Raw genomic sequence first — 14,431 nt, forward strand, 5'->3', positions numbered from 1 at the left:
TCAAATTGCACATTTATTTCACATTTTAATATTATTTAAGTCAGAATGAGTGAAATGATAGGTGACAACATGCAATCACTTGCAGAAGGTAAGGCCTGTCTGATTCTCTGCTAAGGATGTTTGGTCCCTGTCATGATATCTACAGTTATCATAATCAACACAGGAGCCTTCTGAACTATCATCCCAGATTTCATAGCAGGATAGTAGCAATGCTGTTTTTATAGTCAACAAACCAAAACTAAGAAAATCATTTGAAAAATAGAATATGAATATTATACATGTGATAGCATTCTGCTGACACTTTCAGATAAGAAAGTTCCAGCAAAAAAGCAAGAAGAGGGCTGGAGAGATGGCTTAGTGGTTAAGCGCTTGCCTGTGAAGCCTAAGGACCCCAGTTTGAGGCTCAATTCCTCAGGACCCATGTTAGACAGATGCACAAGGGGGTGCACACGTCTGGAGTTCATTTGCAGTGGCTGGAAGCCCTGGTGCGCCCATTTACTCCCTCTCTCTCTGCCTCTTTCTCTCTGTGTCACTCTCAAATAAATAAATAAAAATCTTAAAAAAAAAAAAAAAAAAACCAAGAAGATGACTATCACAGAAAAATACTGGAATGGGATACCTCAAGATCAGTCTTTTCTCTGAAGCAACTAGTGAATGAGAAACACTGGCAAAATTAACTACTGTGAAGTTCTAGAATATAAACCTGAAATAGTAACTCAACAGAGAGTTAACGAAGTAAAAGTCTGCCAAATGTTGGAAGGTGATGCCATAATTTGGTTCTTTACCATGGGAATGATTGAATTGTATAGCTGATGTAGTTTGCTGCAATATGGACCTTATTATTGAGAGTCTTTGCTATGATCCACTCTCCAACCTGTCTGGCAAAGAACAGAAGCTTCCTTGTGCTTTGCCCTCCCTTAGGCTGATACAGGTTCCTTGACTGGTATGAATGGACATATGCTTTTACCTGTGTGGAGCAAGGTAAATCAGATAAATATAGATGGTGGGTAAGAAATTTATGTTTATTGAAAAACCTAGAAGAGTGAAGGTAGAAAGGAAGTCACTTGGGGAATGAGGCCTTGTAAAGCCTTATACTACTAAACATATCAAGGAATTCTGAATGTGAGCTCACACGTAAATGAAAAGTCAAGACATGATATGAGAGGACCCCCTACTTGATCCATGGATGAATTCTGAGTTCAATACAAGCAAAATGTTAAACCTGTTCCAAAGTGCATTTCACACATGTCCTAGCTCAAAATAAATCTTCAAAGACAGAGAGAGATAGATACCTTTGTTTTAATCTCTATGTTTTTTTTCTTCCATGGGTATGAAGAAGCATTTGTCAGGACACTAGCCAAATCCTGTGATAATGGAATAGAAGCATTGATGGTCATACATGTCTATAAAGCAAAGGAAAAGTCAGATGTAATAGCATGCGCCTTTAATTCCAGAACTTGAGAGGCAGATTTAGGAGATCACTTGAGTTGTAAGCAACCCTAGAATTACAGACTGAGTTTCAGAACAGTCTGGACTAGAGTAAGACCCTACTTTGAAAAACAAAAAAAGAGGGCAAAGTTCAAAAAAGTCACCAAGTAAATGACTATAGCCCTCAATAAGTGAGCAGTGATATAAATGTCCAGGGAGACAAGTTGATTAAGACCCTTTCTAGATCACTACATAGTAATTTTGAAAATATCTAGTTTTCAGTCTGAGTTCTTGGGAATGGAAATAGGAAACTACAGCTTATTTTCAGAAAAAAAAGGAATTCACAAACATCATCTCTTATCACTCAGACATTTTGTTTACTATACACACATTTTAAATCCAGTGTTTTAAACATATTCAAAAGGCTAATCTAACCCATAGGAAAATAAATAAAGGAAACCATTAGGACAATGTTGGACAAGAGTAAATATAAATTAAATAATCAAATAGAAATAGCACCAACAGAGGCTGGGGACATTGTTCAAAAGTTAAGGATATTTGCAATGCAAGCATGAAAGCTTGAGATGACCCTATATTACTGTTCTCCAGTACTCATGAAATAAGCTGGACATAGCCACGCATGCCTGTAAACTCAGTCCTATGGGGAGTACACACTGGTCACAGTCTAAATTAAGCATGAAAATGAGTGATCAAGAAGGAAATCTGACATACTTATTTGGACTCCACACACGTGCATATGGAACACATGCATCTGCATAAACATATGTGTACAGCATACCACACATAATACACACACACATATACATGTATACATAAAAGAAATGAAGAAAAAATGCCAGATAGATTGAGTAAATAGAATAATCATCACTCTTAAAGAAACAAAAATTAAAATTATCTAGAATAAGCCAAGAGGATTAAAAAAAAAATGAAGAAACAATTTCAGAAGCCAGTGGGAGTCTATACAGCATTTGTATTATGAGAGTTACAAAAGGAGAAAAGGGTAAATGAATATTTGCAAACATACTATAAGAACTTCTCAACTTGATGAAACATATCTTAATGTACTCTAAGTATGATGAGCTCAGAGATGCATATATGACACACTAAAATAAAATCATAGAGACCTAAACACAATGACAAGAATCTCAATACAGCATAAGCAGAATACTCTATAAAGTTATCATCCAATTTCATATCAGAATCTTTGGAACCCAGAAGATAACAGGAAGACTTATGTAATATTTTAAGAAAGAAGGAAGGAAGAAGGAAAGGAAGGTAAGGAGGGAAAGCAAAGGAGGGAAAAGAAAATAATGAAGAATTCTTTAACTGTCAAAATAACAAAACTTAGAGGAGTCCCATGGTAGTCAAAGTGGCCTATAGGAAATGCTAAAGGGAATCTTTAAAGTTAAAATAAAATAATACTAAGCAGAAAGCAGAAAGCATATAAAGAATAAATAACTCTAACTAAGGCTAAAAAGATGGTTATGTGGTTAAGACATCTGCCAAAAAAGCCCAACAACTAGAATTTCAGCCCCCGGTACCCTTGCAAAAGCCAGATGCACAAAGTGGCACATGCACTGAGAGTCAATTTGCAGCGACTGGAGGTCCTGGCATGCCCATTTTGTCTGTCTGTCTCTCTTCTCTCTCTGACGGAAATGAATAAATACAAATAATTATAACAATGAAAATAACTTTAAGAAAATATTGAAAAATTGCAATATTTTAATTCTTTGTTCCCTTTAAAATTAAAAAAGGCATAATATAATAATTACAATGTAAATTGACAAGTATGGCATCTATAAATGTAACCTAAAACAATAATAATGTAAAAAGGGAATTTAGCTATACAGAAGTAGAAATTTTGCATTCTGTAGAAAGTAAGTTGGTTTTATATAAAGCAAATTATTGTGCACTTAGGATGGTAATTATAACCCCTATGGTAGTGACATTTAAGGATTACTAGATACTTAGAAAGATTGTGAGGAGGACTGTCATGCGTTCAAGGCCACCCTGAGAATACATAGTGATTTCCAGGTCAGCTGGGGATAGAGTGGGACTTTACATAGAAAAAAACAACAACAACAAACAAGCAAACAAAGAGATGGTAAGATAATCAAAATGGTACATGAAGGTAAAATTAAGTTTAAAAAGAACAAGAGAAGGAAGAAAGAAAGCAGTATTGGAGGAATGGGACTACAAATATGACACGAGATAGACTGAAACAAATAGCAAAATAACAGAATTAATGTGTTCCTCTTCAGTAACTACTATAAATGGAAATGGACCAGATTGCCATGTAAAAAAACAGAGACTGATACAATGAGAAAAACAATACAGTTATATGCTGTTTATAGGAGGCTCTGTACATAGCTAAAATTATCAGTAAGTTGAAAATGACTGAAATAAGATATTATATGTAATAACCAAAACAAAATTAAGGTGAATATACTAGTAAAAAACAGAATTTTATAGTTAGATATAGTTACAAGAGACAAATAATGTTGTTATTAAATATTGATCAAGGAAAACTAAACTATTACAAACACTTTTGAACCCTAGAACAAAACTCCAAGATATATGAAGAATGCATTGACCAAATTATAGTTGGAAAAATACAATGATAACTGGAGCCTTTACTGTTAAACGGGGTAGAGTATATGAACTGGTGATGATTAAGAAAACAGTGTATATGAACAGGACAAATACATTGTCAAAGCCAGAATACAGTGGAAGATAGCTCAGTGATTGAAGGGACTTATTTGAAAAGTCTACTGACCTGAGTTCAATTCCTTAGTACCCACATGAAACCTGATACACTACAACAGAATGCACTTTTTCAAGTGGTCACTTGGAACGGCTTAAGTAAAAGATAGTCCATGTGTTGTGTCACCAAATAAGTCTAGATATAGACACATTGTACAACAATGAAATCATGCCAAGTGGCTGCCCTCATCCTAATAGAATAAAACTAAGAAATCGGTACAAGAGTCAAAACTGGAAAACTCTCAAGCACAGGAATTGTACAACACATTCTTAAATGCATAGAGGATCAAACAAGAAAGTATGTGATAAGTTAAAATCTTTTGATATAAATTAAAACAAAACATTAATGTACAATAATTATGGATGGCAGTTAGAGCAGTGGTGGTTGTAAACATCTAGAATAAAAATTAATTACCGGGCTGGAGAGATGGCTTAGCGGTTAAGCGCTTGCCTGTGAAGCCTAAGGACCCTGGTTCGAGGCTCGGTTCCCCAGGTCCCACATTAGCCAGATGCACAAGGGGGCGCACACGTCTGGAGTTCGTTTGCAGAGGCTGGAAGCCCTGGCGCGCCCATTCTCTCTCTCTCTCCCTCTATCTGTCTTTCTCTCTGTGTCTGTCACTCTCAAATAAATAAATAAATAAAAATTAAAAAAAAAAAAAGACAGGAAGCTGATTTAAAAAAAAAAAAATTAATTACCACCACGGCCCCCAGCTGAAAACATTAGAGTAATTGGGGAAATGAGCAAGAGTGTTGCTTTCTTGGTGAACCTAATACCAGTACATGGGTGAAGGAGATAGACACAGAGAACACTCAGCTCCTACCAAACCAGATATCCAGAGGCACTGAGGCTCCCAAAATCTCTTCACTGAAGTAGGCCTAAAATGACCCCAACATGGCTCAGTGAAATTTGTGGAAAAGGGGGCAGAAAGATTGTTAGTGCCACATGTTAGGACATTAGGCACAGAGACATTGCCTCTTACCCATACCTAATGGCTAACCCCACAATGCATGACCCACATTCCCCAATGAGGAGGGTCCTTGTAGAGGGTAGAGGACAGGGGAGGCTAACAATGTTACCAACATGGCTGTATACACACTGTGTACATAACTAATAATAATAATTTTAAAAAGAAAAAAATAATGTATCTCAAATTAGCAACCCAATTATTTTTTGAAATTTTTAAAATTATTTTATTCATTTGATAGTGTGGTGGTTTGATTCAGGTGTCCCCCATAAACTTAGGTGTTCTGAATACTAGGTTCCCAGCTGATGGATATTTGGGAATTAACGCCTCCTGGAGGGAGTGTATTGTTGGGGGCGGGCTTATGGGCTTTATAGCCAGTTTCCCCATGCCAGTGTTTGGCACACCCTCCTGTTGCTATTGTCCATCTTCTGTTGGCCAGGGGGTGATGTCCACCTTCTGCTCATGCCATCGTTTTCCCCTGCCATCGTGGAGCTTCCCCTCGAGCCTGTAAGCCAAATAAACCTCTTTTTCCCAGAAGCTGCTCTTGGTTGGGTGATTTCTACCAGCAATGCGAACCGGACTTTCCTCTGCCATCATGGAGCTTCCCCTTGAGACTGTAAGCCAAAATGGACTCTTTCCTCCCACCAGTTGTTTTGATTGGGTGCTTTATCCCAGCAACATGAAGGAACCTTGAGAGACCTCTGGTTGTTATGTCTGGTTACCCCAGAACACTTGTCCAAACTCTGTATTCTCCCAGGTCCTTTTGCACAGACAGACACCATTGGCTGCCCCTCTAGTTCCCAATTTTATACCTTAAAGAATTATAAAGAAAATATAAAGCTACAACTAGTAAAGAGAAGAATCAATGACTAGAGCAAAGTTAATAACATGAAGAACAGCAAAGCAATAGAATTGTTGACCTGAAATTGGTTCTCTGAAATGATCAGCAAAATTACCAGCTTTACACTAACTGGGCAACAAGAGAAAGAAATGGACTGAAAATGAATATATATATATATATATATATATATATATATATATATATATATATATATATGTATGTATGTATGTATGTATGTATGTATGTGTGTGCAGCTTGTAGGGGGCAGGGAGAAGAACTATCAAAGGTCTTAACCAGAAGTGAACCCTGAAAGGTGTATGGCTGGCTAACAAGGTTGCTATGTCTGGGTAGGTTTGGGTAGGAGAACTATGGGTATATTATGCTCATCAAACTGCCCACCAAATACTTACATTTATGCCCACCTGTTAGTTCTTTGCTTACCTCTGGTTAGTGTTGGTGAAAATCAGGGTAACTCAAAATTCACTATAGTGCTGAAAAGTGACTGAGACATCTCTATCACACCCTTCAAGGCTCAGGGCCCACTACAGAAGAGATGGAATGACAAAGCCTAGAGAAGGGGAGGAGAGCATTGAAATACTATCTTCCAGACATGACGAGGCTGTGGTATTCATGACCTCACAGTGGTGTATTCTACCTACACAATACCTGCATAATAGGAGGAAAAATAGTGATGACATAAAAATAGAAGAGAGAATAGTTGGAAAGAAGAAAGGATCAGTGGAGGAGAGATTTTGGGAAGAAGTGGGAAAGGTGTCATGCAGGGATTATGATCATGGTATACTCTCTATATGTACGGAAGTTGCCAATAAAAAAGATAAAAATATTGGGCTAGAAAGATGGCTTAGCAGTTAAGTGCTTGCCTGTGAAGCCTAAGGACCCCTGTTAGAGGCTCCATTCCCCAGGACCCACACTATCCAGATGCACAAGTGGGCTCAAGCATCTGGTGTTGGTTTCCAGTGGCTGGAGGCCCTGAGACACCCATTCTCTCTCTCTCTCTCTTCCTGTTTCTCTCTCTGTCTGTCACTTTCAAATAAATAAATAAAAATAAATTTAGAAAAAGATAAAAATATTATTTAAAAATAAATAGGTATAAATATTTAATTTGAAAAGTATAAAACAAACAGAGAATTATAAGATTTATATGACTTATTGTCCACTAAAAATACTGAAGTAGATAAAACAAGTGAGCTCCTAGAAACACACATAGTACCAAAATTGACTCAGGAAAAAAACAAATAGAAAATCTGAAGAAAACTGCTACAAATAAAGAGATTGACAGAGGGTGTGATGGCACATGTCTGTAATATTAGCACTGGGAATGCTGAAACAAGAGGATAAATTCCAGGCCAGCATAGGCTACATAGAAGGACCTTATTTTGGAAAATGAAAACATGTAAACTCCAAAAATGTAAAATATGAGCTCATTTAACAGATAAACTCTAGCAAATGTTCAATTCTATTTAAACTTACCAACAAAAAAAGGTCAGGCATGGTGGCATACACCTTTACTCTGACTGCTCAGGAGGCTGAGATAGGAAGAATGTTGTGTAACCTGAGATACAGAGTGAGTTCTAGCTCAGCCAGAGCTAGAATGATATCCTGCCTCAAAATAAAATAAAATAAATTTGCTTGCAACTAGAAGAGGGACTACTTTCTTATTCATGAGATCAGCATTACATTGATACCAAGTCAGAAAGAGACAAAAAGAGAACAGAAAACTACAGCACATGTGATATGTGAGCACAGATGTAAACATATCTATCTACAAAGTGGTTAAGTGAATCCACCAGCCTAGGGAAAGGACAGTACATCATGAGTGAGTGTAGTTCAACAGAACACACATCCACATCCACACCAAGATCAATACAGCATACCCCTTGTGAAGATAACAGAGCCCACCATTTCTCAGTCAGTGTAGAGAAATCATGTCACAAATCCATCACCTACTCATGACTTAAATGCTAAAATTCCTTTAAAAGGGAAATAAAAGAAAACTTCTACTTATAAAAGTTGACTTACATAATATGATTAAAGTATTTCCTTTAAATAATTTTAATTATGATGTACCCACCTATGGGGGGTTGTCACGGTTTGTTGCCATTGCAAATGAATGCCATATATATGCACCACTTTGCATCTAGATTTACATGGGTGCTGAGGAATTGAACTTGGCCTGCATGCTTTGTAAGCAAACACCTTTAACTGCTGAGCCAACTCCCAAACTCCCTGACTACAGACTTCATACAAAAAAAAAAAAAAATCTACCATTAACATACTCAATAATGAGATGTCAAGTTTGCCTTTTAGAAGAGAAGGAAAACATTCTTTCTCAATACCTGCATTCGATATCATAGTGTAGACTTTAGCCAGAACAAGAAGAAATTAAAGGCATCTAAATTGGAGAGGATGAAAGCAAACTATCCATAGCTCCAGTTATCATGATTCATTACATAGAAATACCAAAGGAGTTACAAGCCTTTTCAGAGCTGGTAATTCTACAAACTTAGAGTATACCATCATCATGCAAAAGCTAATTGTTCATCTAACCTGAAAAACAAATTAAGAAAAAAATTGGCACTTGCAATAGCATGTAAAAGCATAAAGTGCTTAGGAAATATCTTAATCTACTGGGTGAAAGACTGATTTCTAAACTTACTAAAAGAAAGTAAAGAACACATAATAAAAGAAAATATACCCTAAGTGTACAGATTAATAGGCTTGACTACTAAGATGACACTAAAGTCAAAGTGATCAAGAGTCCCAATATACACTTCTATCACAGTTCCCATGGCTATATTTTGCTTTCATTCTGTTTTTCAAAATATTGATAATAATATTCATATTTAATGGAGTCCAATTACTTAAAAGACTATTGAAAAGATCAAATAAAGGACTCGTGCTTTTTTTAATTTCAAATATACTACAAAGCTACAGGAATGAAAATTATGAGGTTGCCATAGGGATAGGAGTAAACCACTGGGAAAAAAAAAAAAAAGCCCAGAAACCAACTCATATATCTATGCAAACTGATTCTTAACATAGGAAAAATAGCCTCCAACAAACTACACTGAAATTTCTGAATATCCACATGCAAAAGAAAAACCTTAAAAGTCATGTCACATATAGAAATTAGCTCAAAATTGATAAACAAAAACAATGCTACAAAAAAAACAACAAAAAAGAAAGCAATGCTATGCAATTATGATATATATATATATATATATATATATATATATATATATATATATATATATATATATATTTTGCAATGGGTACTTGGCATGAAATAAAAGACTAGAACACCAAATGAAAAAACAACAATAAATTTTATTTTACTAAATTTACATAAATGTGTGTACTAAAGGCCAGGATCCAGAAATTTACAAGGCAGCTCACATGCAGCAATTACCTTCTCATTGTTGAGACAAAACACCCAATCAGAGCAATTTATGGAAGGAAAGGATTAATTTCCAGCTTACATATTCAAAAGGAAGTTTTATCATGGCAAGAAGGCATGGCAGGAGAAAAGATCCAGGCCTCCCATCTTTTCATATCAGCAGAGAGGTAACTGAAGGAAAAAGCTAGCTAGCACTGGCAATTGGGGCTGGGTTATAAAATACCAAGGTCCATCTCCAGGGTCATGGCTCCTTCAGCAAGCCTCCACCTCCAAAGGCTCCACCCACTGGAGATTAAGTATGAAGCTTAATCACAGACACATGAGGCTGTGGGTGACATTTTACATTCAAACCAACATACTGTACAATAGCAAACATATTTGTAAATAATACTATAACTTTTCCATACAATACCTTAATAAATTGACAAGCAACAGAATTTCAAAATAGTCATAAAAGTTGAATAGGCAAGCCTTTCAAAGAAAATAAAATGGTCAATAATCATGTGAAAAGTGTTCAATATAATTACTCACTATAGAAATGCAAGTCAAAATCATCATGAAATACTACTTCATACCCACCTCATGGGTATTAGAATATTTAAGGAAAATAATATTAGCAACAATATGGAGATATTTGACATCTTGTGTATTGCTGAAGAAATCTCAAATGTTTGAGCTTTTCTTGAAAACAGGTCCATATTTTCCCCCCAAACCACAAACAATTACCATATAACTCAATAGTTCCATTCCTATGTGTACCCAAAATAATTGAAAATAAGTATTCAAATACTTTCTCATATATATGGATAGCAGCAATTTTAAAAATATGAAAACACACTCAAATATCTGTCCACTAATTGGTGAATAGATAAATAATGATATGTGCCCATAATAAAATATTATTCAGTCTTAAAAAGAAATGGTATTCTGACACACATCACAATGTAGATGAACCTTAAAAATAGTTTGTTAAGTAAGATAAAGTTGACACAAAATGCTGTATGTTTAAAGATTTCTTTCATATTAAATGTCCACAATATATAATCTAATAGAAACAAAAATCCAGTGAGTGTTTCTCAGAGGCTAGAGAGAGGGAGCAACAAGAAGGGGTTGTTTCATGGGTGTGGGATTTTCTTTGAGGTAATAAAAATGTTTTAGCAATAGAAATGCAGTGCTGCAATGCTGTAAATACACCAAAGGCCAACCATGGCATTAAATGTACTGTGGTAGCGTGAGTTATAAAATGTTCCCCATGGCCTCAGGTGTTTATGATTAAGCTTCCTTCTTAGTTTCCAACTGGTGGAGACTTTGGGAGGTTAAACACTGCTGGAGAAGATATGTTGCTGGGGACAGACTATGGGCTGATTAGTCTAGTCTGTTGAAAGTTCAGATGGTGTCTCTGTGTGTGTGTGTGTGTGTGTGTGTGTCTGTTCCTCTCTCTCTCTCTCTCTCTCTCTCTCTCTCTCTCTCTCTCTCTCCCGCCCCCCTCTCTATCTTCCCCCTGTGGTATGAAGTTGTGAGCCTACTGCCAAGCTTTTCTCTACCATGATGAAGCTTCCCCTTGAAACCATAAACCTGAACTAAATCTTTTCCTCCCATAAAATGCTCTTGGGGTGTTTCATCCAAGCAAAAAGAAACTAACTATGAAATGGACAAAGATGGCACACATTAAAGTGGATAATTTTTTTAAAGGCTATTTTATTTATTTGCAAGGAGAAAGAGAGAGAGAGAGACTATGGGCACACACCAGGGCAAATGAACAGACACACGTGTGACATGTGCCTTACATGGGTACTGTGGAATTACATCCAGGCTGCCATGCTTTTCAAACAAGTGCTTTTACCACTGAGCCATTTCTCCAGCCCTAAAATAGTTAATTTTTTGTTAAGTAAATTTCAACTTGATTATTTAGAAAAGCAAAATTCGTATGAGCCACTTAAAAACAAATATAAGCATTATGAGCGAGTCTGCTTTTATAAAGTGTATTCTGAGCACTTTTAACAGCACAAATGATGACACTGAGTGACAGTAAGCGAGCATCAACAACTCTAAATAAATGTTTAAAGACCTTCAAGAGCCAGCCTCTGAAAGCAAGATGCTTTATTACCATCTACATTCTAGTGCTTTCATAACACACACAGACACACAGGAAGAAGGGGACTGGAAATGATATAAATAAAATCTTCCTACAAGAGATTTCTGAAATGAGTTACTTAATAAAATGCTCTAAGTGTTAAAGCATAGAACAATTAACTACATATTTCTTTATATGGTACTCAAAATCATGGTGTATCTGACAGTAGATAGGATCTTGGGATTTGTGAAAAAAAATACTTAAAATGATAAAATTATCGCAATCAGCACATGCTTTGTATGATGATACTGATACATTCATTCACTTAAGGTCATCCGCCAAAACTTTTGAAAGTGCTGTGTGTTTAGGATATAATTAAACATTTTACTATGAAATACTTGAACTATATTTTATTGCAAAGGTTTTTAAGTCCACTTCATGGAATGCCCTTTCCTCTGCTAATAATTAAGGAAAATAAAGGGAACCAATGAGGGTTATTGTGAACAGAGGGCTCTTCTGAGGCAGTTAAATATACAGTTTGGGAACAAAGCAGCAGTGACTCTGTCTTCATACAGATTTGAAGAAATTTGGATCTGAGTAAGCACTCATAGGACAGGCAGAGGGGTTTATCATATTATAATACAACCAGGCCAGTCTAGCTAGGGAAAATTATAAGCAGAAAAGGGAAGGGTGTGATTCAATTTGTGATGAATGTGTGCAAAGACAGGGGACAAGTAGAAAGGAACAATGGGAGGAGGTACAATAAGGGATAAAGCCAGAAGCAAAATCAATAATCTTTTAAAACACTGGGTCTCAAGATATCATGTTAATAATGATTTTCTTACCCTCTTAACAGAAAGTTTAAAGCATTAGCTCATATCATTAATCTTCAGTGATCTCGTTGACAAGCCACACTGATACAGTAGCAGGGTCAAGTGGAGGTTTGGACTTTGACATTTAGCTATGACACAGCATCTTGTGGTCACTAGTTTCTCTATTCAAAAACAAGTTGAAATGTTAACCCTATGGAAGAGTTCCCAATTGTACATAGCTATTGCCCCTGGGAATCATTTCTGGAACACACACACACACACACACACACACACACAAACACATACAGAGTTCATTAAAAGGTTAAGAAAAATGGCCTTACATCCATTGTTTTTTGACTAAATGTATATGTTATGCCCATCAAACTGACTTTTAACAGTAAATGTTTTGGCATATTGACTAACAGTCTCTTACATTTGGTTAGAGAAGCTTCTTTTCATAGGTAGCAGTGAATATGAGAGTGACCAAGACTCATTATGGTGACAAGAAGAAGAGAAAGGCCAGTGCTTACACCTTACAGGGCTCAGTGAACTTTACAGAAGAGGTAGAAGAAAAACTGTGAGTTCTGCTCTCGCTGTTAGCCATAGACACTCCTCTATGGAGACAGTAGTAAGCAATGAGGAGACTCAAAATTCATCAAAACTGAAAATAAAAGCCATTGAGATCTCAATACTAAGTGATATATATATCATGCTCTCCATAGCTCAGGGAACATTACAGGAGAGGCGGGGCAGAAAGAATGTAAAAGCCACAGTGTGGTAATGGTTATTTTGTAATGCTGTCCTTACAATAGAACTGTGCTGCACTCAAGATCCCACAGTAATTACCAAAATTCCCACAAGACCTGCACTGCTCTGGGCATATCGACATTGTGACATGGAGGACAGAGGACACAAGGAATGAGATTTCAAAACAGAGGAAGGACTACTACTTGGAAAGAGATTGAGGATGAGGGAGTAGGGAACTGAAGAGGGCAATTGGATGGGAATATGATCAAATTGCAGTATATTCATTTATTAAAATTCTCAATATATTTCCTTTAAAAATACATTAAAATAGAAGGAAGACTAGTTGGAAAAAGTTTGCAGTGGAAGGAGAATGGGGTGGAAAGACAAAAGAAGGTAATGGGGAGTTATGATAAAAATATGTACAAGTATAAAATTGCCAATGAAAATGTTTTTACAAGTATAGGTTTAGGGCTGGAGAGACAGCTTAGTGGTTAAGGCACTTGACTATGAAGCCTATGGACACAGGTTTGATTCCATAGTACCCATGTAAACCAAATTCACAAGGTGATCATGCATCAGGAGCTTGTTTGCAATGGCTGGAGGCTCTGGCATACCTATTATCTCTCTCTCCCTCCCTCCCTCTTTCTCTGTTTCTCTCCAATAAATAAGTAAAATACTTATAAATATGGATGATTTTTTTAAAAGATAGAGGCAGATAAAATTGAAGTTTTACTCAATATAAAAACTATTTAGAATAGTGCATAAGATTGTATAACTCATTCATTAATTTATTTAGTACACATGGAATAAATACTCAGCACTACCCATTTGGATAAATTATTTAAATCCTTTTTCATATATCAGGAATAGTGTAAGTGTGTTTCTCTAATCTCCATAGTCCAAGCACTGGTTAAAGGGCTTACTATAATTACAACCCTCGGTTAACTGCGTGGGTGGGTGGGTGGGGTTGTTTTCAGTATAAAGAAGCAGGAGACAGGAGCATCTATTATTATTGCTACCATCTGTCTTCAGGAGGGATATTTACTTTACTCCATGAAATGTTCAGTCACAGCATAATCATAGGCAATGACATTTTTTATATAACCCAATGTTATTCCTTTGGGGGAGTTTAGCAAACAATAGGTAATTACACCTATAGCTTCTTTGGGCAAAAGTTATGGAGCTAAGCAGGTATATACCTTTACTAAACACAGACTTGATGAGATTTGTGGTTAGCTTAGAAAGAAAAAAGAAATTATCCACTGTTATATATGTGCTTTTGTTCTTGATAATGGTATTGACTTCTTTTTCCAGATGTATTCATCTTAGAATAAAGAATATTATTTATTTCATCATGTGTCC

The sequence above is a fragment of the Jaculus jaculus genome, chromosome 1 (genome assembly GCF_020740685.1).
Source record: "Jaculus jaculus isolate mJacJac1 chromosome 1, mJacJac1.mat.Y.cur, whole genome shotgun sequence".
Taxonomy (NCBI): Eukaryota; Metazoa; Chordata; class Mammalia; order Rodentia; family Dipodidae; genus Jaculus; species Jaculus jaculus.